At 40.2% G+C, this 27,431-nt stretch overlaps 1 protein-coding gene across 1 annotated transcript in view; it reads left to right on the forward strand.

The window, feature by feature from the left end:
- The window catches only part of GALNTL6 (polypeptide N-acetylgalactosaminyltransferase like 6), a 461,920-nt gene that overhangs the window by 375,190 nt on the left and 59,299 nt on the right, over positions 1-27,431 (forward strand). The gene's annotated exons all lie outside the window — the stretch shown is intronic.

Genomic DNA, 27,431 nt, shown 5'->3' on the forward strand with positions numbered 1-27,431 from the left:
TTGTCTAAGTTAAAAAAACGCAGCATTTCCCCCTCCCAAAAAAATATGTGGAAACAGTAGCAACAGTAAACCTGTGTCTCTGGCCCAGACTTTGCACTATTTTGAAGTAACAGATCTGATTCATGTAGAAATTGACCCTATATCCAGGGAATACCAGCTCTTTGTAGGGAGAAGTAGGTAATTGCAGGATTTAGTGGGCTTATTTTCATCATTCTGCTTGTTCCTTTTTAATTATCTCCATCTAGGCACATCAGTCTTCATCTTTCATTTGTGTAAGTGCTGGTGAAGTACTTTCCATCAGCTGCCAGTGTGACTACTGCACAACACAGATGCAGCTAGTGCAATCACGTAACCCTCTGAAGTTGCTAGAGCCTCCATTCCTCTTCCACAAGTCTTTCTGGTCCTCTGAGCATTTGTAATTTCTCACCAATTACTGAAAGTCACTTAGCACTTCTTATAATTTTGTTCAGCTTTCAAAGTTTGTGTATAGGTAAAACGTCTACAATGCCAGGGTATAGAAGTGTTTTAAATAATCTGTGTTAATTTTGCTTATGGAAGGGATTCTTTTCTAGTTCGAAGTCAGTACTGCTTTTTTCCTAGGGCCTTGGCACCTGAAGTTTTTAATGCCTTGCTTAAAACAATGATAGTAAACATTACAAAACATTTTAGATATCTGTAACTTAATTGACCAAGACAGCTTTTATAGAATTAAAGAGACAGAATAATTTATCTTTAGATGCATATACACTAAAACTAGAAATTGCTTCAGCCAGCACCATAATTATTATATTACAATTTGTAAGCAGTAGGGATTTTTATTATTATTATTTAGGTTAAATATTTTACTATTGGTATCCCAATAGCTTTATTTCTTGACAGCAACATCTGATCTGGGCTGATCCTTAATGAACTGGAAAACTGCCAGCATTTTTAGTAAAATACTACTAAATACGTGATCCAAAATACCAAAGTATGTGATCCAAAAATTACACTGATGAGTTTTTTCCCTCACTTAAAATGCCAGCTCAGTATGTGTGTTAAGCAGAAAAGGTCACATCAGCCTAAGAAATAATGTACATAAAACCAGATCAAACTACAGAAGACCCAGGAGCAGTCATTGTATTATCTGAATGGTATGTTGCTTTCCATCTATGCATTATCACAATACTCCTGCCACAGATGTGAGCAGAGTGTCTGCGGTTGACACAACAAAGTGAAGTGTTGTCAGGTAGGCTTTTGGTGTGATAGTAACATGGAACTTACTGAGCTCCAGAGCTAGTGTTTCTGTAATTCATTCCCACACACACGCTTTTTTCTTTTTTTTTTTTAACTTACTCCACTATGTTTGCTGTTTGACAGGTGCTCTCCTGTTGGAGGCTATCTATCTGGACACAGTCTTTCAGTTCAGAATCCCTCTTGTGAATAATCTAAACATTCTCACTCATTTGTGGTGTGAGCATGGGCTGGTCTGTGGTTCATATACCTGCGGTGCCACTCAGGCAGCATCTCCACCCTTTGCTGTGACAGAACTTGGTGCTTCATTCCAGATCTCATCTTTTCCTGATGTACACCGACACCTGTTCCCAAGCCCTCTATAGTTGTTCACAAGTAGCTTTATACCGATATTTGGCTTGAAGTTTACGTATTTAGGACTGTATAGTGCTGCAGCCTCCCACCTGTTCCATGTCATACTCGCATATATATAGATGAGGTAGTAGCACCAACCTGGGAGTCAGATAACAAATTTATAACTGCATTTGTATCAGGCTGCATTTATCTACGAAGTGTATCATTTTGGTTCACATGTAGTTTGTCACTGGCCAGGCCAAGTTTTCCATAGGTTTCACTGAACCATGCTGCAGTCATATAAAATGTATTTTCAATCAAAGCTTCTATGTGAATTATTGGATATTGCTCTGTGCTCTGTAGTGTTTAGGAAAATTTAACAACTGCTCTATTAGTGGATCTCCTGTAGCTTTTAAGATTAGCTCTTTTTCTGAAAGATCTTTGATGCTATTTTTCAGGACACACTGAATCCTAAGAGACGTAGAAATTGGACTTCACTCTTAATAATTTTGTTTCCCCACCCAGAGGCTAAATCTGTGAACTTGTTGATTTCCCTTTTTCATGTGCCATGGAAACAACAGAAGTTTTATACTGCATTCAGCTGACTGGTCACACTTGCAGCTCGTCACAGTTGGCTGTAGTGACTTTCCTCTTGCAATTCATGTACGTCTACCCGATTATATTCTGAAGAGGGCTTCATGCTATTTTCCTCTGCTACATTCAGGACTGTGTAAACAACACAGAGCAAAATGGTGTTCCATTGTGTTGTGAGAAGTGAAATCATCATCATCTCATGATAATGCTCACGGTCTTGATCCCAGGGTCAGTGGTCATTCAGCAGAATTTGAGATGTCTTGGGAAATTTTCTTCTTGTCTATAAGCAGGGAAGACCAGAGATTATTAGCTTCTTTGTGGCAAGGATCACCTTGGCTTATTATCTCTTACTGGTTTGTTTCTCTGACATTGGAAGAGGTTTGGGAGCATGCCCTTGTGGAAATACTTCCTTCAAGAAGGAAATCTGAAAGGCCCAGGAACAGGCTTTCCTCATGTGTTGCAAGATCAAAGGGCAGGGAAGACAGCCAGCCAGGTTGAACACGGAGCTTTTGCTGAGACTTAGGAAAAAGGGAGGCTTTCCCACCTTTGGAAAAAGGGACAGGTAATTCAAGAGGAATACAGAGATCTCGTTGGGTCATACAGAGAGAAAATTAGGAAGGCAAAAGCCCAGCTGGAGCTCAACTTGACCAATGACATAAGGGACAACAAAAAAAGCTTTAACAAATACATCAACAGTAAATAAAAGAGCCAGGAAGAATTTCCATCTCTTAGTGGATGTTGGGGGGAACGTTGCAACCAAGGATGACGAAATGGCTGAGATACTTAATGCCTTCTTTGCCTCCATCTTTAATAGTCAGACCAGCTTCCCCCAGGGTGTTCAGCCTCCTGATCTAGAAGATAGGGATAGAGAGCAGAGCAACCCCCCCCCATAATCCAGGAGGAAGTAGATAATGATCTGCTTCTGCACCTACACACGAGTCTATGAGGCCTGATGGGATCCACCCAAAAGTGGTGAAGGAGCTGGCGAGGGAGCTCGCTAAGCCTCTCTCCATCATTTATCAGCAGTCCTGGTCAATAGGGGAGGTCCCAGATGACTGGAGGCTAGCTAATGTGATGCCCATCTACAAGAAGGGCTGCAAGGAGGATCTGGGGAACTATAGGCCTGTCAGGATGACCTCACTACTGGGAAAGATCATGGAGGGGCTCATCTTGAGTGAGCTCACACAGCAAGTGAAGGGCAGCCAGGGGATCAGGGTCAGCCAGGATGGGTTTATGAAAGGGAGGTCTTGCTTGACCAACCTAATCTCTTCCTATGACCATGTGACCTGTCTATGGGTGAGGGGAAGGCTGTGGACGTTATCTACCTGGACTTTGGTAAGGCCTTTGACACAGTCTCCCTCCTACAATGTTCTCCCAGAGAAACTGGTGAACCATGGCGTAGACAAGTGTACTCTTCACTGGGTAAAAAACTGGCTGGATGGCTGGGCCCAGGGAGTTGTGGTAAACGAGGTCAAATCTAGTTGGTGGCCAGTCACCAGTGGTGTCCCACAGGGCTCAGTTTTGGGGCCAGTCAGTCTTGTTCAATATCTTTATCAGTGATTTGGATGAGGGGATTGAGTGCACCCTCAGTAAGTTTGCAGATGACACCAAATGGGGTGGGAGTGTTGATCTGCTCGAGGCCAGGGGCTCTGCATAGGTACCTGGACAGGCTTCATCAGTGGGCGAAGACATGAGCCAGCAGTGTGTCCAGGCAGCCAAGAAGGCCAACAACATCCTGGCCTGTGTCAGGAATAGTGTGGCCAGCAGGAGTAGGGAAGTGATCATGCCCCTGTACTTGGCAATGGTGAGGCTGTACCTCAAGTACTGTGTTCAGTTCTGGGCCCCTCACAGTAAGAAGGACATTGGGGTGCTGGAACATGTCCAAAGGAGAGCTACCAAGCTGGTGAAGGGTGTAGAGAACAAGATATGAGGAGCAGCTGAGGCAACTGGGGATGTTTAGTTTGGAGAAGAGGAGGCTGAGAGGAGACATTATCACCCTCTACAACTACCTGAAAGAAGGTTGTAGGGAGGTGGATGTTGTTTGCTTCTTCTCCTGAGTAAATAATGACAGGACTAGAGTAAATGGCCTGAAGTTGCAGCAGGGGAGGTTCAGATTGGATATGAGGAAGAATTTATTTACTGAAAGAGTGGTCAGGCACTAGAACAGCCTGCCCAGGGAGGTGGTTGAGTTGCCATCCTTGGAGGTATTCAAGAAACATGTCGAAGTGGTACTTCAGGGCATGCTCTAGTGGCTGAGATTGTAGGGCTATGGGGGTTTTGTGGGTGTTTTTTGGTGGAGTGTGTGTGGTTGTTTGTGTTTATTGGTGGGTGGGTGGGTTTTTTTTGTGTTGATGGTTGGACTCTGTGATCTCAGAGGTCCTTTCCAGCCATGACAATTCTGTGATTCTGTGACATAAGGGTTTGGGACAGGAGCCTGCTGTTGTGTGGCTGTTTTTCTCAGTGGTGCAAGCACTCTATTCTCTGGAGGAGTTTGCCCAGCCCTAGTGATCGCCGCTTAAACTAATAGGGTAGCCTTGTTACTATAATGGACTCTGATATACAGCATGTCAGTTCATATGATTAAATAGCCTGTTGGAGCTAAAAGCTCTGGGAAACTTTAAAGCAGAGGTTTGAAATGCTCAAGCCTACTCAGGATGACTGCTCTTTGTTTTCTGGCAGCATGTACATTACATCAATTCATGTTATCACATGCCCAATCTTAAAACAGGCATTGGTGTCCATTCATGCCAGCAGAAATTTATTTCTAAACAGACAAGAAAGCAACAACAATTAAAGTCAAAAAACTATTTGGAAAAACCTCAAATTAATCAAGAGGTTTAATGCAACACAGATAAATTAGAGTAGGAAAGGGCTGCACGGGTCCTCAGAGCAGTTCTGTGGTGGTGTAACTTTGTGATACAGGAGGGAGGGAAAGGTGCAGGTGAGACCTAACAGCATCAATAATGAATTGCAACTCAAGATAGAAATCCTCTCTAATGAGAGAAGTGTTATGCTACTTACTGGCTGCCAAGACTTCTAGCACCTATCTGGGAAAGTTGGTAGTTTTTTGGTATATGACTGCATCTTACTCTCCAAGAGTTCTTTGTCTGCCTTCTGGTACAGAGCTGTCCCCCCAGACCTCTCTGAAGGGAAACAAAGCTGAAGAATCATGTAATTCTGGCAAAGGACCAGAACAATAGTTTGGCAAATGCTGGGCTAACCAAGGAAGAAGCAGCAGCTCTCTAACCTCTGACAAGGCATTTTAGTTCCTGTACTCAGCTGCCTATGTATAAAATGGGAACAGTATCACCCCACCACTGCAAGGCTATTTTGGGTATGGATCTTGCAAAGGTTATAGCATTGTGGTCTCACAGTAATAGGGACCACTTAAGGTTTCTGGATGTACTTTTTGGTAAAATTTTGGATGTGCTCAAGGGATGAAATTAGTTAAGCAGTAAATTTTTCTCTTCCTTTGCATCACAGTCTCTTAAACATGGATGTAATGTATGACCTTAATGTAGCCAGTTGTGTGTTAGATTGGAAGATTATACAGCATTTTCTGTTGAATTGCATTACCTAAATCATACTATTACTATGCAAGCTGTTGTCAGTGTTCTTCTTTACATAAATCTGATGTACTCTCAGAAATGCTCTAATTTTCTGCAGCCCCTTACTTTCAGTATTTATATATACTTTTTACAACATGTTGGTGCAAAGAAAGTCTTTGCTAAGACTACATTTCATATCTGAAGAGTACTTTCACAATTTTATGGTAATTTTCTGAAGTTTAGAAAGTGCTTTGGACAACGATTTCTATTCTATAGCTCCCAGTGCTTTTTAGTGTATGTCTTTTATGGCTGATTTCTGCCTATAAACATATTCATAAAACCTCTCACAACCAGAAATAATAATCTATTTTTTTTAAAGCCTGAGTATAATCTATTGTTTTGAACTGTGCTACAGGAATGTTTGATGCAAAGGCATTATTCTGCAGAGAAGCAGTCTCCAACCAGTGTGAGTTTGTGTAATTTGAAGTCTTGATTTAGTGTTTTGCTAAGCTATGGCCTGTAGAAAACTGCTAGTGGAGATAACAATAGTGGAGTTAACAATAACTTTTACGAACTGCCATCCATCCATGGCACCATGAAAATATCAGAATTTGTTTCAGTGAAAAATCCTGGCACTAACTAACACACCATTTACGAGTGAAGATGTGCATATTGAATCATTTTCTCCTGCCTTTCATGGGATTTCAGAGTAGAGGTTCTGTACAACCAGTAAATTTTCTCTGCACGCCAGTTCAGAAGAGGTAACTACAGACAGTGTAACCTCTCTGAATTTAAAACAAAATAAAAAAGAATTAAGGATAAAAAGTTACTTGCTGGTATAATTTTTATAACCTCACAACAGCCACTTAATGAACTAGTTGAGTGCTACTAGGTGAATACTTACCTGGTGAATACTGGGTGAATTGGGTACCTTCAAGTTTGATAGACAACTTTTCACATGAATGTTGCTAGCGGCTCATGCCTCCCAGGACAAAAAGGTACTGATTTTGTTCTTGTAGCAATGCCAAACTAGCAGTGTTTTTCTGCTTCTGTTGAAATTCACATTTCCAACTTTCTTTCACACTTGGAGCTTCATGGTTAGCATGATAATGTAAACATCTTGAATGCAATATTTCTAGAGCTGTTAGCCTGCTACTTTACACAGGTATTAACTTTGTAGCTTGACAGTCTATGTGCCCATATGCTGGGGCAGATGAAAAGAGTGGCTTACCAAAACTACCAGTATTTAGAAAACTAAGTAGTTTCTGGACATGAGTGTAATATTTCTTTACATAAGAAAGACTGGGATGGTGGCCAAGAAGAAGACAGAGCTATGTTGTTCAGTGTGTATGAGTACGTTCTGTAATGCTATCAACATGCTGTTGATACAGATGACTTGGCTGTTAAAATTATCAAATTATGTCTGAACAATTTTCCATTAAGAAAAATTGATCACCTTTCTAAAATAATTGTTTCTATTTTTAATTGTATATCTTCAAGCCTTTTTGTCTAGAACTTTCTTGCAGAATTTGGTGATACCTTTTGGTACTGAGAAAGAGAAACTCAACACCCTTCTCTTACATTTTATGGTGTTTACCATCATAAAGCTGGGAGTGACCCCTGCATCCACTTCCATTTCTGTTTGTTTGTTAGGGTGTGTTTTTTTTAAAGAATGACCAATTGCTACCTAAAGCTTCAGTCTAGTGTTACAGCTGCTTCCAACAGAAGAGAGAACAAAGACTAAAACAGCTAATTTACAGACCCCTCTATGCTGAACCACTTCCAAATCTGTACATTGATGTGAGTTCCGTATGTGCTTGTTGGCTCGAGTTTACTAATAGTCTTTAGCATCTGCCAAGTATATGGGATTGAGAGGTGTGTGTGTCATTCCCTAATTCTACAGGGTCAGCCAGATAATCCACAGCATCACAGTGCTTTTCTTCCTTTTCCCTCCAATGCCCATAGTTCATTTTTTCAGAAACAGCCATCAGCTAAGCTTGGCATAGCAGCATCTTCACCTACCAATATATGCCTTCTGATTTTTTGTCTACATAGAATCATTCTGACTGTCCAGCTATCTTGCCATAAGACCCTGTTAGTCCTGAGGAGAAGAGATTTTTCTGGCTTCCCCTCTGAAGAAACTAAGCTGCCAGTGCAGTGTGTGCTGGAAGCATGAAAAGAAGTGGCTGGGGAGAAATGTATCTATAGCTAGTGTTCAGTACTGTTCTTATGATATCTAATCAGAAGCTCTTGCCACAGGTTTAAGCCCTTTATATTCTGCCGTGTACACTTGGAGAAGAACTTTTAAGTACCTGAGAACTCATGTCAGATCAGTTCATTGTTTCCAAGTACATTGTCTTACTTTTTTCAGTCTCTATTAATAAGTCATGTTTTCTAGATCTCTGATTGTCTGCTCTGGGCTTTTCCCATACTGAGAACAGATCCTGCACCAGCCAAAGCCTTATCATAGCCTAGGAGAACAGACAGGTGACTTTGCATGTCTCAGAGGCAACATTCCTTTTGTTTTATTTCCTTGACGTTGTTGATTCATGCCAGGCTTGTGCTGTGGCATAATCTCCATATCATTTTCTGCAAAACTTACATCTATCCAAGTGCTCATCATCCTCCTTCTCTTGTAATTCAGATTTTACATGTTTGAAGGCAAGACATTAATCTTCAGATCTATTTGAAGTGCCATATCCAAAAAGGTAATCTGTCTTCATTATTCCTAAATCAGTGTGATACTTTAATTGTACCTTTTTTGCCTTGTTTATTTCAGTTCTCCAATTTGCAAAGTTGTTTTTTTTATTCTGATTAACCCTCCAATTTTTACAGCATATTGAAATTTTTTTTTAGCTCTATTTCAGGTTCATGCAAATGGCAAATTCCCTTGTAAATCCCAATTGTAAGAATGTCTTTTTGGTCCATGCTGGAAATCAAGATGCGCAAAGTGTCTGGTTTTCCAACAATGCATCCAGTGGTTCCTCCATTTTCTCAGCCAGATATGCAGCACGTGCCACTTCTGTGGCCCTGGAAAATTTGTCAGATTTGGAAGTCTTGTTTCTGTTGAGCAAACCTTTATAGATGATACACAAGACTTCATCCACACACACTACATGGCATCAGATTTACAGCACAATTACCTGAGACCAAGACCTAGGCCCTCATGGGCACATGTTCCAAACTGATACAGTTAATGCACAAAGCCATGTTTAAAGCTTCACAGAACAGGGCTGCTGAATTGCACCATGTTGGTTTTTAATGCAGCACTAAATTGAATCAGATGCAGGACAATGTCTAGAGGTACTCTCTCAAAACAATTCCCATTTTGATGTTGCGCTATAGGTGGTTGCTTTTTAGTAATGGCCGTCACCACTTCTTGCATCTCTCTGACAGTCAATATGCCTCTCCCATATTTCTGTAGTTGTTAACCATGGCAGTAATCTGTGAATCACATCTTTTATCTAAGACTTGAGTGAGAAAAAAAGAGCTAATACAAATTTTGTTTAAAATTTTAGGAGAGCTCAGTATAGGTATTGAAAGTAGAATGAATTGACATTGACCTTAGAAATAAGACATGCAAGATCGCATTCTGAATTATCCCTAGGCACACTAGCATCTGTTTCCTTTTCATGTTAGTAATCAAAATATCATTATTCTAGCTGGAAGACAAGTTTTGTCAAGAGGCAAAAGCAAATGCTTCCAGTAATCTGTGAGGTGAAAGTTGCTATTAAGAACCCAAATTTTGCTGTTAGTTTCTTTATAAAATGCTGTGCAGATCTTTTAAGAGACCGGGAACAAATGAAGCTCAAAACAGTTGATGTTTGTCGTTCCATAAACTGCCAAGACAGTGTCCTTTATCAGAGAACAAGATTTATACATTAGCTTTGCTCATTTCTAAAAATACCTATTTCCTTTGTGGGAAAACAGCATATAACTGTCCCTTCATCTCACTTATTTTGAAAATCAACCTCTCTGATGTTTTCTTTTGTCAAGTTGGTATGTCAGTGTTATTTTCAGTTCCAGAGAGGCACTGTAGGCATTAAATTACACAAGTCTATTTGCCCCCTACAGAAAATGAGGTGCTTGGAAGGAGAGAGAAGACCCGCTCCCTCCTGGTTCTCCGGCAGAAAGTTTAGCTGATTCTGCAGAATTTCCCTGGCTTTTTTGTGCTAGGGCAAATAACCACTCTGGTTTCCAATGAGTACAAATGACCTGTGGACGTGCAGTGTATTAGGAGTGGAAGGGATGGTGGTAAGCCAGGAGCACAGTGGGAGAACAGGAACAACATTTTTCCCTTTCAAAGCATTGTGAGCATGCAAAAAACCTCTTCAAGTACCCAATGAAAAGGTAAACAGCCAGGAAGAAAGTACTTTGGAGCAATATTTTCAGACCACTGTCTGGGGACCTCAGGGTAGTGGTTTCCAAGAGACTCCCAGAAGGCAGTGAAGGAGAGAGAGCAAACTTCCTAAGTTCTCAGCCCACAGGAAATGTTTCATGTCCCCAGCTTGCTGCTTTGCAGTAGGTTTTCATGTCTAGCTCATTTTGTAGTGATTCTATTTGACAGAATGACAGTTTAAACAGAGAAGCTATTCAAAGCACAATCTTTGTTCCTGACTTGTTCAAAGGGCATTCAGGGAAGAACAGTCCTTTGTTACAATATATATAATTAGTGGATATAGCTAAATAATGTATCAGGAGCAGCATAAACAAAACAAATTATTATAAATTTCCAACTGTATTCCCTTAATTTTTGCGCTTTACCTTATATTACTGTAATTGGTTGCATTTCCATTTCTGCTAAATAGGGATATTATTATTATTATTCTATGGCAGAGAGATTCTGAGACAGAATTGCATTTTTTGTAAAACACAAGATATTATCACTATTGCAACTGATTTCCAGTGTCAATTCCTATAACAGTAATTTAATAGATTAATACATTTTTTATACCAAAACAGAGTATTGTAATTGTCATTCTGCCTTTTAGCTTTAATTAATAGTTTGTTAAATATTAAAACTTCCCAATCTCTGTGGGCACAGCTGACCACAGGCTGTAAGAATGTCTTCAGCAAAGAAGGCTGATAGATGGGCCTTAGCTGCAGACAGATTTAATCTGTCTCATCTAATGCTTATTAAGAAATCTAACCTTGGTTAAATTGTATTATATGAACCTTCAGTTGTATCAAGGACTGCCAAATAGCTGTTTTCTGCAATAATTATTGGACCTACATCTCCACCTATTGGCTGATGAGGCAAAGTCCCATTCAAATGTTAGTTTAAATGAAAAACAAGTAGTGTTTTGCCTGTAAAAGCTTTTCTCATCATATAAAAGTAATTTTATGGGGAAATTTGTTCAAAGCTACCTGGCCACATATATACTTAGGCCACTGACTTCAAACTAGCTGATCTATGCATATTAGCCTAGGTCTTAATAATGAAAAAATTGCAAGAATTTTAAATTGGAGGGGAAAAAACAGGTGTTTAAACCACCTACAGATGGTTTCACTGGGAATGCACGAGCACATCCAAGAGCCAAGTACACAGTAGACCTGTAGAAAGAGATTCCTATGTAACTCAATAAAGCCTAATAGTATAACAAGAATTATGTCACTAGAGAAATTATTTTTTAAAAAAAAAGAAACAGAAAAATCTGTTGTAGCAAAGATCTCAAACAGCTGACTGATAGGGTGATTATCAGTGTTGGCATTCAGCTAGAAAAAAAAAGGGGGGGAGGGGCGGAATAGAAACAAAAAAATCCCACTAGCAGCTTAGAGGTTATCAAAGGGAAGAGATTGAAATTTAGTAAGAAAAAGTTCAAAGTCAGAGTGGACTGATAATGCAAATTTATTTCAGAACAGATTTTATCATTCGGTAACAGCAGAGGAACAGAGATGCTCTCTTTGTAAAAGCTGCTGATCATAGACAATGATGACTCCCCAGTGTGATAACAGTTGTAAAAAGGGTAGATGCAAACCTGGAACTTATTTTTCTTTAACCCTTGCCTCTTCATGATTCCAGAATATTTCAGAATCTCAGCTGCCCCCTACTCCTTTTCTTCACAAGTCAAGGATACCATCTCCGCTTAGCCTCAGACAGAATCTGTCGTGCTTCTGTTGTCTTTTAGACACTGCAACCTCTTCCTCATTTCCCCAGGGACAAGAGGAGATAGTAAAATAAATAGATTAAAAATGACAGCATCAGGTGTTATTTTGTACCTTAATTTTCTCCAAAGATTTTTCTATCTCATCCTTTACAGTGGAGCATTAACCTGTGGGAACTGATGTCACGTCCTCTCTACCTGCACCCTAAAACCTTTTGAGTAGCATTTCTACTTAATTTCTGCTTAATTAGCAGAAATGGCTTCAGATACTTAAGATACATTGGTAAAATCTTAACTACTGTGATATAAAGAATAAATACAAGTTCAGTGCATGGTGAAATCAGAAATCTGATGCTTTGGCTGAGTAATAGTAACTCTCACACACGCTTAGTTTTACAGAGACTGAGTTTAGATCAGATACCCCATCATGTGCATCTACAAAAAAGTCACATGAGCTATTTAGAATTGAGTATCTTTTCCTACAGAAGTTCATGTTAAATGGTGCTAGAATTCAGGTGATAAATGAAGCAGATTTCTTCTAAATTATTTTTTGCTTGGAGCAATTTTTTCAAATAGTCACAGAAATAACACAAAATAGGAGCATGCCCTGAATGGCAAAACAGCTGTTACCCAGCTGGAAAATAAATTTTCCAGAAATGTGGAAAATAATTGAAAAATGCCTGAAAGGCACTTTGCTTGGTATCTGTAAACAACAGGCACCAGGAGATATATTAAATAGCTCTAGTTCTCAAGATAGCTGATTTTTTATCATTTCATTTGACTCAGATAGAGAAAGTTATTTAGGAAACTGTTACATTAATTTGTTAATTTCTGCATTTTGTGGCATTCTGGGTATAATCTAGAATCCAAAATACCCTGAAAGGAGAATTAAAGCAGAAAAACATGGGTTTCTACCCACAAAACCATGACACCAGCAGGACTAGAGGGCTTCCTGCATCTTGACAGCAGCAGAGATGATGACTGAGATCTCTGAAAATGCTGCTCTTTCTGGAAATAAATTGAACACACCTAAGCAGCCACATTGTTTAAAAATATTTGATCTGTCAGATAACTCCTGGCCTGTTGCTAAAGAGAAATCACATCCAGTTTCCATCTTCACTTCAGTGGGCTTCTTCAGCCTCTTCTCATAAAATAGATCATAATCAGATCCATAATTCCTTGATTGTTCTAGCACAACTCTAAATTTAATTTCATTTCTTCTTTTTTGAAAAGAGCAGGCCAGATTTGTATGCAGCATCATGCTGCATGCAATCCTCAGCAGTGCTATTGATCTATATCTGCTGGAAAGGTCTCTACTAATAGATCTTAAAGTTGTGTTTGCCCTTTCCAAAGCTTATCTGATACTTGTTTCATCCATCTGAACTATCTGACCTTGTGCATCTCAGATGTTTGGAACAGCTATTCCTGGAAACGTTCAAATGATCCAGCCTTGGTTCTGATGAGAACAGGCACAAGATGTACAGGCAAGCAGCTAGATGACATGTATTTATTTGAAAGATTCCCTGAGAACTTTGATGTTGCTTTTCCAATACTTGAGTCCATTTCTGTTCAATAAGCGATTATGTTTTTCCCTTCCATTTCTAATGAAGCCTGAAATTACCATAGCTTTTTTGTTTACTTTCTTATTTGCAACAACATTGTCAATAGTATTAGCATGACACTAGTTCTCATAAAGCTGGAGGCAGAAGTGAAAATTATTTTGAGAGGTCCTGTGTGTTGGGAGGAAGAATGTTCTGAGCTATTTGATCCTTTCTGATATAACTAATATTTAATATCTCTATATTTAAACTATTGTTTTTTCAGGGGACAGAAAATCCATGTGAGTCTAAGTTAAAAGCTGTTTGACTCTAAACTCTTTCTTAGCATCATTTTACCTTAACACAGATGTTGTTTTATTAAAAAAACTCAAGTAAACACATACATTTTCTTTTTCTGATTTATTTTTCTTATTGTGATTTGCCTGTGTAATAGCATGGAAAACACATTTTGAAGGGAAGAATTTTAGCAGTTAATTATTCTGAAATTTCTGAAAACTATGGATGAGTTTATGTTACTGGTGAGCAAGACTGTAGTAAGTAGACTGCCAACTGGAAGTGTGACAGGGATGACTAGCACGTCAGTACTCAAAATACACCTTGAGACTGCTGGTGTCTTGTATATTTGCTATCTGTTTAAAATACACTTGGTGTTAGCCATAAGGTCAGTCTGTTAATATTTACTTTGGAGAATTCTACCTTTTTGAGCCTTTTTCTGCCCTCTCTCCGAGTTATGTCTCTGTAACAGAGTAATGTTAACGCTGTACACATCCTTCCAGACATACGACAGTAATGGAAAAAGTAAACTTCGGTGTCGTTAATCCATTTTTCAGAGTTAGGTATGAGAGTCTAAAGAATGTGCTGCTTTGGAGATTCACTTGTTGGGACTCAAAACATTCTGTAAGTTTTAACAATAGCTGTAGCAGTGGTAGCTCATTGTGGTGCCAGAAGCAGGGCTGGTAACTGATGTGCTGTCAGATTTGTTAGCTAAAACAGACTCCTGAGGATTTGCATGACAGGCTTCCTTTCTGCACATTTGATATTCCTTATTTCTGAATTATTCAGCATTGCTGCTGCTAAATCTGATAGTGTCTCTGGAGCATAATTAGCTAAGGAGTGGTTAAAAACAGGAAGAAATATCCCAATTATATATGCATTGCTCTGTGATTACTTCAATAGCAGTTCAGAATACCAGCTGTAGTTCACAGGAACCTTCAAGACAAGGCTTGGAAACTCTAGGAGATATATCCTGGTCTTGGTCAAGTTAATAACAAAACTCCTAGTGTATAAAACAGCAAAAGCTAAAACTCTCAAGATATGTAAAAACAGATAGACCTGAACTAATGCTGAAATATCATCTATTCTCCATGTGTCTCACTGTTATGAGAAATGGAGGGACAGTCCCTTCCTCCATGTGTGAAATGCTTTCATTGTTCTCTTTCCATGCCTCACCTTTTTTGGTAATTTAAATTAATTTAGTTCTCACCAAGATAATAATGAGAATATCTAGCTAGTGATTGATCTACTGCTTTTCTAGCTGGAGCTATGTTTTGCTAAAAAAAAAAAGAACTGACATATCAAGACTGGGAGTTTGGTAAGCTTTTGATTAGGTGCTTTAATATTTGTCTCATGGTAAATCAGAATATTCCCAGTTGGTTTCCTTTCAATACAAATAGACTGACTTATCTTAAAAACATTGCTTTTCTTGGCAATCATCATACATCTCTAATCTATGGCAAAATGTACTATCAGGTATGAGGAATACATTATCTCTGTCTTTACCATCACTGATGTCTATGGGAGAAATATACTTTGATTCCTCAGTGCCAAGTGAACCTGTTTTGTTTTTTCCTTTGGGAGATAGATACTTGTGTCAGACAGCCACTGGCTACAGTGAACTCTTAAGTCTCTGAAAGACAATGGACACACTTCTTGGGTTTGAAACAAAGTTTTAAGATAGGGAATGAGAAAATTACTTTTGTAATACCATGAGCACTTAATTAAAAAAAAATTACCCTTTGTTTCTTTCATCTTTCACTAGGAGCTTTTAACAGATACCTTTCTTAAAAGCTTTTGTTTGCATCACAAGTTTTAGCGAATTTGTTGCTGAAGCATCTCATCAAAGTACAAAGATATTGATATTTAATATAATAGATGAAGCACAGGAGAAGTGACTTAGCACAGGGGCATGTGGCAAAGCTAGAAACAGCAAAATTCAATGTAATTTTTGCATATATCTCCTTCCTCTCTAGACAAAAGACTTAGACATTCTGGATTTGGTTTTATTGATATTTTTAAACCATTATGATACCTGGAATCCTGAGGAAAGAAATAGCACTTTCCCACTGGAATACAAGACTTAAAGGGGCTTGCTCTTATTGCTGGTTGTCACTGATCATGGATGCTTCTTTCAGCTATCTGCTATTGAATTTGTCACAAATTTGCCAACCATCCAAGTCTCTGTAAATCTCATACTAAACTCAGTATGCCATGGTGCTTAAGTGTTCGATTCAAATAGGAACGTACACAGAGGACTGTTGAGATCAAATTTTGCTTCTGTGTCTTAGAGCTTCCTCCTCCATATTCTCCAGCTCTTAAACATCTTTTAAAGTGAACCAATTTAAATTAACTGGTTAATTAGGTCCTTGGAAGAAATAAAAAATATTAAGTGTTTACTTTTTTTTTTTTTTTTGGTCATTTAAGCTTTAGATTTAAGGCAGTAACACAGAAGATCCACCAATATTTAATGTCAGCTATAGCCCTTTTCAGTTTGTCTTTATTTGATGCATACATAGCTTTGTTATCTCAAAAATACACAGAAGTTATATTTCAGCTCTCTGTGTACAAGCCTTATTGGGAAGCAAATGGGCAGCGATGTATTTACACTGAAGCAAGGAGAGACAGCAGCATGTACCACGTGATTCAGTTGATTGGTCACAACAGATACAGCTCAGTATACAGAACATTTGATCCATGAAGATAAATTTTAAAATCTTATTAATGGAATAATTTCAAGTGACAATGATACTCACATAAATGTGCACGTGAGTGTTTTGTAAGCCTAAAAAGAAGCTGATTTCAACAAGCAAAATGTTTTGAATTTGAGATTCCTGGATGCAAGTATCAATGTTAAAGAAAACAAATTAGAAGAATCAGAAATGCTCATATAAAACCAAATGCTTTGTTAGAATTGTTAATCTTTATAATTATCAGAAGTAAGCTGGATTACTGAATAGAACATCCTGGAAAATAGGCTTAAAACCAAATTGGCCATCTGTCCATAGTAGTTACCTGCAGAAGTGATGTCAAAATTAGCTTCAAGGACACTCCAGCTGGTGTTCTCCAAGGGAAATACTGGATGTCATCAGTTGGAGTGCACCTTGCAGACACACTTCCTGCTTTGAAGGTAAGGTCAATATACTTTGACAATAACAACAAGCAGAAAAGAGGAGCTTAGGAAAAGTTGTTGGAGACTGAGGTAGTGCTGGCCATGACTTCCCCATGTCCTTCCAAAACTGGAGTCATACAGCAATTCTGATTTCAAGCACCCAGAAATCTGCAGATTTAGCACATTATTGCAGGTGCAGCGTGTCTGGAAAGGGTGTTCTGGGTCTTAGAAGGAGCCTAAAATTAAGAATGCTCCCAGGAGTGCTCTTAAGTACAGGAGATGTGGGTATTTCCCCAGTGATTTGCAAATCTGATCTAGAGAATGAAAAGGAGGAGGATTTATGTGGCACACAATATGAAGTTTTGGGACAGGCAAGAGGGAGGTTTATTGAATGACTTTGTATGAGAGAAAAGAAAAAGATATGGGAAGATATTATAGAATACTTACTCTGTTTTGGAGGCTATTCTAAACTACCTAATCAGAAAGAACAGAATAGGGCTAGTTTAGAGCATGCATCAAACATTTGTAAGCATACTAAATAATCTACTTGTGGTTATCTAAAAGATACTAAAATCATTAATATGAGCTTCTCAGGAACTGACCCTCTCATGGAACTTAATTTTTCTTCTTTGACAGAGGATGTGATGCCATGAGACAAAGGAAGAACATGACCAGCTCCCTACCACCAGGTTGGGGTGAGGGTGCTCCTACTATGGGGGACAGTCTGTCACACTGCTGACTTAGTAGTGTTGCCTCCTTTGCTTTACAGGAGCCATGTAAACTCACTGAAATGGCAAAACAAAATCCCACACACTCAGGAAAAAATGTTTAGTTTTCTAGCATTTAAGTGAATTAAGCAGGTTGAGGACAAAGCTATCCTCATGGGGAGGAGACCACACACCTGCAAGCTACAGTGGGGAGTTTTAGAGGGGTGAGTGCAGAGTGAGTTCTCTCCCTCTGACAGCAGCAAGATTAGATGTGTTAAGCAATATTAGGAGCTCAGCTACTTAGAAGAACAGGGAGTCAGTAAGGGTCATTTTCCTTCCAAGGCATTTGGTGTTGCTGTTTCGGTTTGATCTGGTGGGTTTTTTGGTAGCGGGGGAAGGAGAGCAGTGCTGGTGGTTGGTGAGGAAGAAGGGGAAGAAGGTGCCTGAGCAGAAGTTTCCCTGCAGCCTATGGCAAGATGACAGCTGTCCCCTTGCACTCATGGAGGAACGTGGTGGAACGTTCCCTGAAGGAGCCAGGAGGGTTGAACTTGGCCACTGGACTTGGATTTTGTGGCCAGTGGATTTGCTGCCTGTGGACTCTGATTGCGCAGCTTTGGAAGACCCTGGTGCCAGGGGAGTTTGTTCCTGAAGCAGCCCCTGACTCTGTGGGAAGCCCAGGCTGGAGCAGCTCCAGACCTTGTGGGAAGGACTCATGAAGGAGAAGTTTGTGGAGGACTCTCTCCCACGGGAGGGACCCCGTGGGGAAGCAGGGAAGGACTGTAAGGAATCCTTCCTGAGGAGGAAGGAGCAGCAGGAACCACCAGCCTGTGAACTGACTCTAAACCCCATCCCCTGTCGCCCCGTCACCCCGTGCTGCTGGGGGGAAGGAGGGAGAGAAACCAGGAACAAAGTGATTTGGGCCCGGGAAGAAGGGAGGGGTGGGGGTAACATATGCAATCCCTGCTCTTTGTGTTGTCTGTGTGTGTTTGATTAGTGTGAAATTAAACTATTATTTTTTCCCCAAGTTGAGTCTGTTTTGCCCGGGACCTCAATCGGTGAAGAACCCTCCTTGTCTTTTGTCTCAACCCATGAGCTTTGTCTTCCTCATCCCAGAGTGTGGGTGGGGGGGAGTTGAGTGAGCAGCCATGGGCCTTTTGTTGTCATGTTGGGCCCAAACCATGACAGTCTTTTAAAAATCAAACCCCAAACAGACGGTGCCTCCCTTCATTGGTCTCTGATTTCACAAATCCTGCAGGAAGTGAAATCAACGCTCAAGGTGAATCCCTCCCTTGTGACACAGGGAGAGGAAGGTTATTTTCTATGTTGCTTCTACATGGGGAGCAGGAGTGTGCTGAGTTTTCTCCTTGGGAAATGCAGGTGTATGAACCACTCACAGATTAATGGGATGGTATCTAAAGGGTATTGGTATGGACAGTGTGATGTATAGAGGAAGAAAACCACTGATGCAGAGCATGCTGTGTCAGATTTGCTTGAAGCTGCTGTCCCAGCCCTGGAAGGAGAAGCAACAAAGACAAAATGCTGACCTCTGTGAAGATCATTCTTCTTCTAAGAAAATGCACTCAGTCTTCCTTTCTTGCTATTACTCTTTGTCACGAAATTGTATCTTCCAGCTAGAGCAGGTTTTGGCCTTCAGGAATAGTTCCATCTGCAAGTGATTGAAAGATGTTGTCAGGAATCCACTTCACTTGACCCCAAAATACAGCTTAGTTGTGGCTGTGTTTCTTTTCTGCCTCCATTGAGCGATAAAGTCTCATCACTAACCAGCAAATTCAATTATGAATGGTGTTCTTTTAGCAATACTCGGAAGCAGATTTTTTTTCTCTTTGGCTTCTTTGCTTTCCCACTCACTCCTAATATTAGTTTTTAATGAAATAGCATCCTCTGTAATTACAGTGGAGACTTGGTTTTGCTTTTACAGTATAGTTATGAGGGGGAAATCTTTGCAGTGTTCTGTTTAATTTTATTTATAAGCACAGCATTTAGAAGAATAGCATCTTGTGTGCAGCTTCAGAAAGAAAGCTATAAAAGTGATTCTGTCAATGCTAATCATTTCAATCTTTGACCTGCAATTCTGTGTTTTATAATGTACTCACTTGTGTTTTGCAATTTGTATTTAATTGCGTGTCTGAGAAGGCTTGTGCATAACAGTCTTCCTTTAAATCTTTCATTAGTGTTATTTTCTTCCCAGCAGAATATGGCTGAATGCTACAGCAGCTGCTTTGCAGCTATAACTTTTGCCTTTTATTGCTGATAATGACAGCCAACAATTTACTGTGTGTATTAAGTTTGGTTATGTGTTTTGTATAACTGAAGTTTTCAGGTAAATATTTTCACAAATGTGGGACAACAAATGTCAGAGTGACCTAATTACTGTTCTTCCCTACAGTTTCTGTGGGCTGTCTTCTGCTAGATGGAGATGAGTTGTTTTTAAAATGTATTTATTAGCAAAGTATTCAGATTTATTATCCCACTGTTTATGGCATCATAATTCCCATTTGTGTTTCACTGGTAGTCAGGAAATATTTCTGCTTAGGAAAGTAAAGGAAGGACTGGCCTAAGTGAAGGGTGTGAAACCTCAATCCATGCTGTCGAGCTTGCTCTAGCTACCGAGAGAAGCATCCCCTGAGAGCTCCCCCCTTTCAGGGGAGCTGGCAAATTTTGCCAGCAGGAAGTTGGGGCATGAACTAGGATGCATTCAGAGGGCGTGGTCAGGGGACTTAGGTCAAGAGATCAGAAAGAAAGATTACAGTGACAGTGAAGACACAAGCAGCCCTCTCGTCAGAGGACTTCAGATATGTACAGGTTTTATTCACTTAGCATATCTATGCTGACCCCCCTTGTCACTAAATGACAGATGATAATCTTGAAGAGCAAGGGTAGATTACTGAGCAGTACAAGCAGAGGTGATGTAGGTGCCTGCAGGGCTAAAGTGGTGTCTCATGGTGAGAAGGTTCTGGGCAGATAGAGCAGTTTGCCTCTTTAGGGAAAACATTATTTCAGATGTGAAGCCCATCTACACACTGACACTGAGGGTGGGTTACAGCAGCACCCTGACCTTTTACCAAGCTCTACTTCCCACTTCCAAAGACAGGCTCCGCATTCAAGGCTAAGAATCAGGGAAAAGCGGAAACACCTCAAAGCATACTCAGGGCCTTAAAAGAGCCACTGAATCTGTATTTCAAGTATTGCCATCTGGAGCTAAAAGAGCAGTTGGATCAGAAGCACTGAACACTCTTTGTGTCATCTGTAAAATGATGTTTTACAATTACCAATTCCATCCTCTGAATTTTGTCTAGTTAAGGAGACTGTCAGTAACCATCAAGACAATATAAAGCCTATTTGTTTGTGGTGGTGAGTGTGACTATGATGGAGGAGATCAGATGAAATGACAGTTTCATTGTGGCTGGTAGCTACCGTTTCTAACAGAGATTATTCTGATTGTTTGTTATTAAGGATTTGCCTTTTTTATGTTGTGTATTTTTGTTGTTGTTAGTTTTGGTTGGCTTGGGTTGTTTTTTTGTAGGGTTTTTGTACACTCTTAGCAATAAAGCCTTTATAGGTCAGTTGCAAGAGTCTTTATTACTGTCCTCCTTACCTTCCTGCCACTTCAGAATTTGATATGCCTTTTGCATGCTTTCTAATTTAATTCTGAAGTGATAGGGCTTTCACTAGCAGATTATTTTGAATGATTCTGGGATGACTGATTGCACAAATTTTTTCAACTCTTCAGATGTTTCTTAAAATAACCATATAATTTACTTTATCCATATACTGTTAGTCTAGATAAATGCAAATGAATAGTATTTCCTGGAAGTGAGTATAGACAGGAGGCTTGGGATTTGAGTAGATGCAGTTGCAGTGATAACATGTTATTGTTTTCAGTTCTCAATTTTTTCTTGCAGTGTTTTCATTATAGATATGGATAGGTTAGGGTGACCCCTCCTGATCGTTTTGCTCTCACATGAGAGGCAGTGGGACAATGCTGGCACAAGGATGGCTGGGTTGTGTGAGCTTCTGAATCTGGGAGGTAAAAAAGCCTCTGCAAAGCAGCTGCTTGCTGTCTCTATTGGTGAGTCACTCAGAGGCCAGACCTGTATCCAGTCCAGCCCTATCCCACATGAGGCTGGATGACTTCTGGGGAACTGTCGTTATTCTGCCTTTGAATTACTCCCAGAAGTCTTCTTCAGCTTGCTGTTCTCATGTATAGATCTTGTACCTTCTGGCTATGTGAACATTTTACATTGGCTGTCTCGCTGGATAGAGGTACTCTTCTGTGTGAGCAGTTATATTACATAGGGATTCTTGATTCCAGCTCTGAGATCAGTGTGGTTTGTTTGGAATAGTTTGCATGATGGCCTGTAGAAATTACCAGAACTCTATGGCAAATTAATTTTATTTGCCTTCGAGGTCAGGTCTAGAGTTCACGTGAAACAGCATAATTTCGTTGGCTATGTATTCATACGCTTAAACCATCTGAAGACCCACCTGCAGATTTGCAAGGCACATTGGTTGGAGGCAGGATCCTGTATTCAGTCATGCAGATTTCTAGTTCTTCACCACTAGATACAACCATTTATCAGTAAAGAGTGTAATACATGTACTTGTGACACATATGTAAATATGCGCTTATATTTAGGATAAAAGAACAATGTGGTATTTCAACTGGGATAGACAGTTTTCCTCCCAGCTGCATGCCAAAGTCTTCACATAGCTGAAAGAGTTTCTAACAGAAGTGAGCATTTATAACAGCAGGCAGGAACTCTTGCCATCAAAACATTTTACTAATAGTTAATGAAAACTGCCTATATTCTAACATTATTTTCTAAAACAACCAGTTCACATTCAAAGTCTGAAAGCAAAGCAGTAGATATAAATCTTTTTTTGAGGAAATAAAATCTTCTGCAAATCCTGACAGCTTTGCTGTTGAAAACCTAAAAAATATTAATCTCCAGTAGATCACATTGCAGATATTCTCTCTCTCTCTCTAGTTTGTTATTGCTAAGACACATTTCCATGCACTTTTAGTACAGAGTGAATGAGCTTATGCAAATGTGGAGAGCTATCCCTACACCAGACTTCTATTTTATTTTTATTATCATTTTTTTTTAATGTGATTTACTGTGATGATAAAACAGGAAGGTTCATTTCCCTGGGTTTCCATGGCCCTGCCAGCCCATCTTTACAACAACATCAAATTAAAAGTGGATGCTGTCATGGGAAAATAAAGTGCTCAACCTCATCAGTTTTCAGCTCCTTCATCCTTCATTGTGAAGTGCTTTCCAGTGTTTTTCTGTCAGTTCCATTTTTGAAAAACTGCTTTTACTGTTCCACAGTTTTTACAAGAAAACATTGTTATGCCTCTGGTGCAGGCAAAGAGAAATCTGATTTTGTTGTACTTAAGTGCCTGCCTCCCCATCACCCTCCATAATAGGGTAACATAGCAAATTACAGAGCTTTAATAAATAGCAATGATGCATCTAAGAGCATGTTTCCAGAATCCCAGAATACCTTTGACTGCATATTTGCCTCTTCAGGCATCACTTTTTTTGTCTTCTCATAACTTAATGATAATGTCCTTGAAATCATTCACCACTGGCAAATGGATAACCTGCTTTTTGTAGCAATGGCATGGCTACACAGGCTCCAGTCTTCCTCCCTGTCAGCATGTATTCATTTCAGGCTTCTGCATTAACCCCCAAAGACAGACATAAATGAAATATTAAAATTACCTTTTGTCCCCATGTCCTGCCTGTGTTTGAAACAGCGTGTGTGTGTAAGGGTAGAGTGGGGGCAGTTGCTGACATGATAGTGAAGGGCTGATCAAAGGAACAGTGTTGATCCACATCCTCAGCTCTACAGCAGATCACAGGCCATATCATTAACTGTGTGTCTCATCCACTTAGCCACGTGTGAGGGCTCTGGCTGCTTGAATCAGAGTAGCTACAGGCAGTTTGTGGGACTGTGGACCATTCTCCACAGGGACCGTGAAGAAAAGCCAGTTCAATCAGCATGCAAGGCAGCAGCGTTTTGAAATATTTTGCTAATGAATCTGAAGCAGTTTATTTTAACTATGCTTCTGTATTTTTAAAATGTCTGTAACTCAGAAGTGTTCTGGAAATGGCCTTCACTATTCAGTCTGACCTGGCATGTGAGTGATGGGGTTAACAAAAAAGAAAATCCACTGAAACTGATTTTGCCATTTCTTTGAAATGCTTCAGTACTAACTCTTCACATTGGCCCACCTAAATCATTCAGTGTTACACAACTACAGCGTCAGTCTGAAATACTGCAGGAGAACCAGAGGCTTCTGTTTTGTTTGGAGTTTATGGTGGTGATTTTAGTTCAACTGCCTTTTTTGTCTTTTTTCAGTTTCCCAACTGTTGCAAATATGCTTAGGATGGCACGCAGTATTGTGTAGTACAGTGATTAGAATGAACACTTTTCCTCACCTGGCATCCACAAAAAGACTCAAGCAGCTGTTTTACCAGCCCACATGGAGCAGATGTGGCACAGGTGACAAGGAAAGCCTGATGGACAGAGCTCCATGCACTGGTCCTGCTCCTGCCTGCAGAGCAGCCACCATGGTTAGTGGCACTGCCGAAGTGTTCCATGGGCCAGCTGGCTTGGGCAGCTCAAGAGGCTGTGCTTGAAGGTGTCAGCAGTGCAAAAGATGGGTGTTCTGGGGGCAGTTCATAATCCCCAGTTGTGCAGTCACTTTTGTGCACTATATGCAAAATTATTTTTCTGGCTGTGGCACCCTTGCATCTGTTTTAATCTGGAATAGGTTCATAATGTTTTAGAATTATAGAAATCAGTCACAGAGTTATAGTAACGAGAATAACTTAATCAGAATCACCTGTAACTTTTAACAGCAAACTGCTAACCAATTGGATTTGTTATTATTATTTAGCTAGGAATCTTTCCTTGGGAGGACAAGGTCTGAATTGAAGGACTATTTTGGAAATAAGAACGTATGCTTGGGCCAGTGGGTATGTTTTAAGAAGAAACATTTATTATCCTTAATGAAATTTTAAAGTTTCTCCTTTGGTTTAAACTTTGCCTATGATGCTGTACTGGGCTTAAGTAAATCAACAAAGCAAAAGTAAGCACCGGAAAACTAGGGTAGTTCTCTGGTGCATACCTCTGCATCTAAAGAGGGGAAGATAGCATTGTAATTTGATAGTAATTCTGCTGAGCTACTGCCCCCGTGTATTCTGAGAGAACATCCTTGAAGGTAGTGACAGAATTTAATGAACTGTTGTTATTCCCTAATATTTGAGAGGTGGTGATGGAGTTACTGTGCAACCAGGATGCATAATGTAAAAATATGCTCTGGACTTGTTCCTTACTTGAAAATAGAAGTTTAATCTCAAATAAGATGTCAATTTGACTAAGTGTTGCTTTCCATAAACACAGATTTCCTTGTTAGCTTGAGCAGACTTCTCCTGTTTAAAATTAAGTTGTGCACTCAGGTTAGGGTACTGGCATTGCCTTAAAATTCTAGTCTCATGTTTCATAATAATCCAGAGGGAAAGGATTGTGGGAGGTACATTCTGCCTTCATAATAAAAATAATTGGATTTTCAAAAGAACCAGGAACAGGGTGACTTCTTCCACTTCCCAAATTCTTAAACTGTGCAAAACACTACTTGTTTGAATTCTAACATTGGTTTGCTTTTATATGCAGAATTTCATATAGTGGAGACTCCAGACAAGTTGAGAAAAAACTATATTCTTTAAAAAATATATATATCTTTTTCATGTTTAGTTTTAGATAAGCTTCAAACTGAAGCTTTCTAAAAGCCAGGAGGGCTAAAGTAACTTTCTGTTTTAGGAACAGTTAATGATATTTTGCTTCTGATTGATCTTTATTTTTTACAGTTTATTTTCAAATACTATATTTTCAAGGGACAACCCAGAATAGAAATTATACCCATCAATAGGAAAAAGATACAATAAATATACAAATTGTGTCCAGTTTTGCTTCGAGGTTGGGTTTTATTTTCCCAGCAGTTCTTACTCACTTCCTACTGATAGGCTGAAGGGTTTTTTTGCTTCAATGGAAATCTGCGTGTCCGTGATCCATGCCAGCTCATGGGCTGAAGGTGGCTCAGCCAAAGAGCTGCTCTCAGGTCCCCTTTCTTGCTTTTACAGTAATGAGGACTCAGTCTTGTAAGACTGCTTGTGTATTGGACTAATCTCTTTAGTACAACTTGCAGTATAATATTCTGACTGTTCTTTTGATCCTCAGTTTTATCCCTCTGAACACCTTTGCTTGTTGTGCATTTCGTGAAGTTTTCGTTTTCTTTTTGCTTCAGGATTATAATTTCTGGTTACCTACCTCCTTAGTTTGGGTCCTACGGAATCATAGAATGCCAGGTTGGAAGGGACTTCAAAGACCATCTGGTCCAGCCTTTCTAATTACTACTATAGTTTACATGAGATGGCTCAGCACCCTGTCAACCTGAGACTTAAAACTGTCCAATGGAGGGGGATCTACCACTTCCCTTGGGAGACTATTCCAGTGTTTTACTGTCCTAATGGTGAAAAATTGACCTTTTGTGTCCAATGGGAATATCCCGAGAAGCAACTTGTGCCCGTTACTCCTTGTCTTTTCCATGGGACTCCTTGTAAATAGGGAATCTCCATCTTCTTGGTACTGGTACCCTTTGAGTACTGGAACATGGTAATAAGGTCTCCTCAAAGCCTTATATTCTCAAGGCTGAACAAGCCCAGTTTTCTCAGTCTCTCCTCATATGGCAGGACCTCCAGTCCTCTGATCATGCCTGTGGCCCTTCTCTGGACCCTCTCCAACCTGTCTGCGTCCTTTTTGTAGAGTGGGGACCAAAACTGAACACAATACTCCAGGCATGGTCTGACAAGCACCAAGTAGAGCAGGATGATGACATCTTTATCTCCGCTTGCAATGCCCTTGTTGATGCAGCCCAGCATCCTGTTGGCTTTCTTTGCCACTGCAGCACACTGTTCCCTCATGTTGAGCCTGTTATCCACCAAGACCCCCCGGTCCCTTTCCACAGAGCTGTTCTCCAGCCAGGTGTATCCCAGTCTGAACCCAGGTACAAGACCTTACACTTCTCCCCATTGAACTTTATAAGGTTCCTGCTAGACCACCCTGCTAGCAGGTGGCTTTCACTTCTGGAATGTCAGCCTCTCCACTCATCTTGATGTCATCAGCAAGGCTACTATTGATCCCAGCATCCAGGTCACTTATGAAGATGCTAAACAGCTTTGGGACCAATATCAATCCCTGGGGGACCTCACTTGTGACCAGTTGCCAGTTTGAGGAGGAACTGTTGCTATCACCCTCTGGGTACGGTCTTTCGGCCAGTTCCCCACCCGCCACATAGACCACTTGTCAAGGCCGTAACGAGCCAGTTTCTCCAGGAAGAGGCTGTGGAGGAACATATCAAAAGCCTTAGAGAAGTGCAGGTAGATGATGTCCACTGCTCATCCTGCATCAACCAAGCAGGTTACTTTGTCATAGAAGGCGATCAGGTTTGTCAAGCACAATTTGCCCCTGGTAAATCCATGTTGGCTTTCCCTATCATGTGCTTCAATTGACTTGTGACAGTCCCAGGAGGATTTGCTCCATGACTTTGCCAGGGACTGCAGTGAGGCAGTTGGAGTTGATATTAGCTTTCCTTCAGTCTTCAGAGACATCTCCTGCTCTCTATGACTTCTCAAACATTATGGGGAATGGCTTTGCAACAACATCAACCAGCTCTCTCAACACCCCAGGGTGGATGGCACCTGTACCTATCGATTGTACGGGTCAAGCTTCCGTAATAGTTGACACACCAACTCTTCCTTCACTGATGGTGGGTCAGTGTCTGCATCAACCTGGACTTTTGTTCCTATGGCCTGGGATCCAAGAGCACTGGTAAAGACATAGGTGAAGGTGTTGAGGACATCTGCCTTTTCAGCATT

Source organism: Apus apus, chromosome 4 (assembly GCF_020740795.1).
Source record: "Apus apus isolate bApuApu2 chromosome 4, bApuApu2.pri.cur, whole genome shotgun sequence".
Classification (NCBI taxonomy): Eukaryota; Metazoa; Chordata; class Aves; order Apodiformes; family Apodidae; genus Apus; species Apus apus.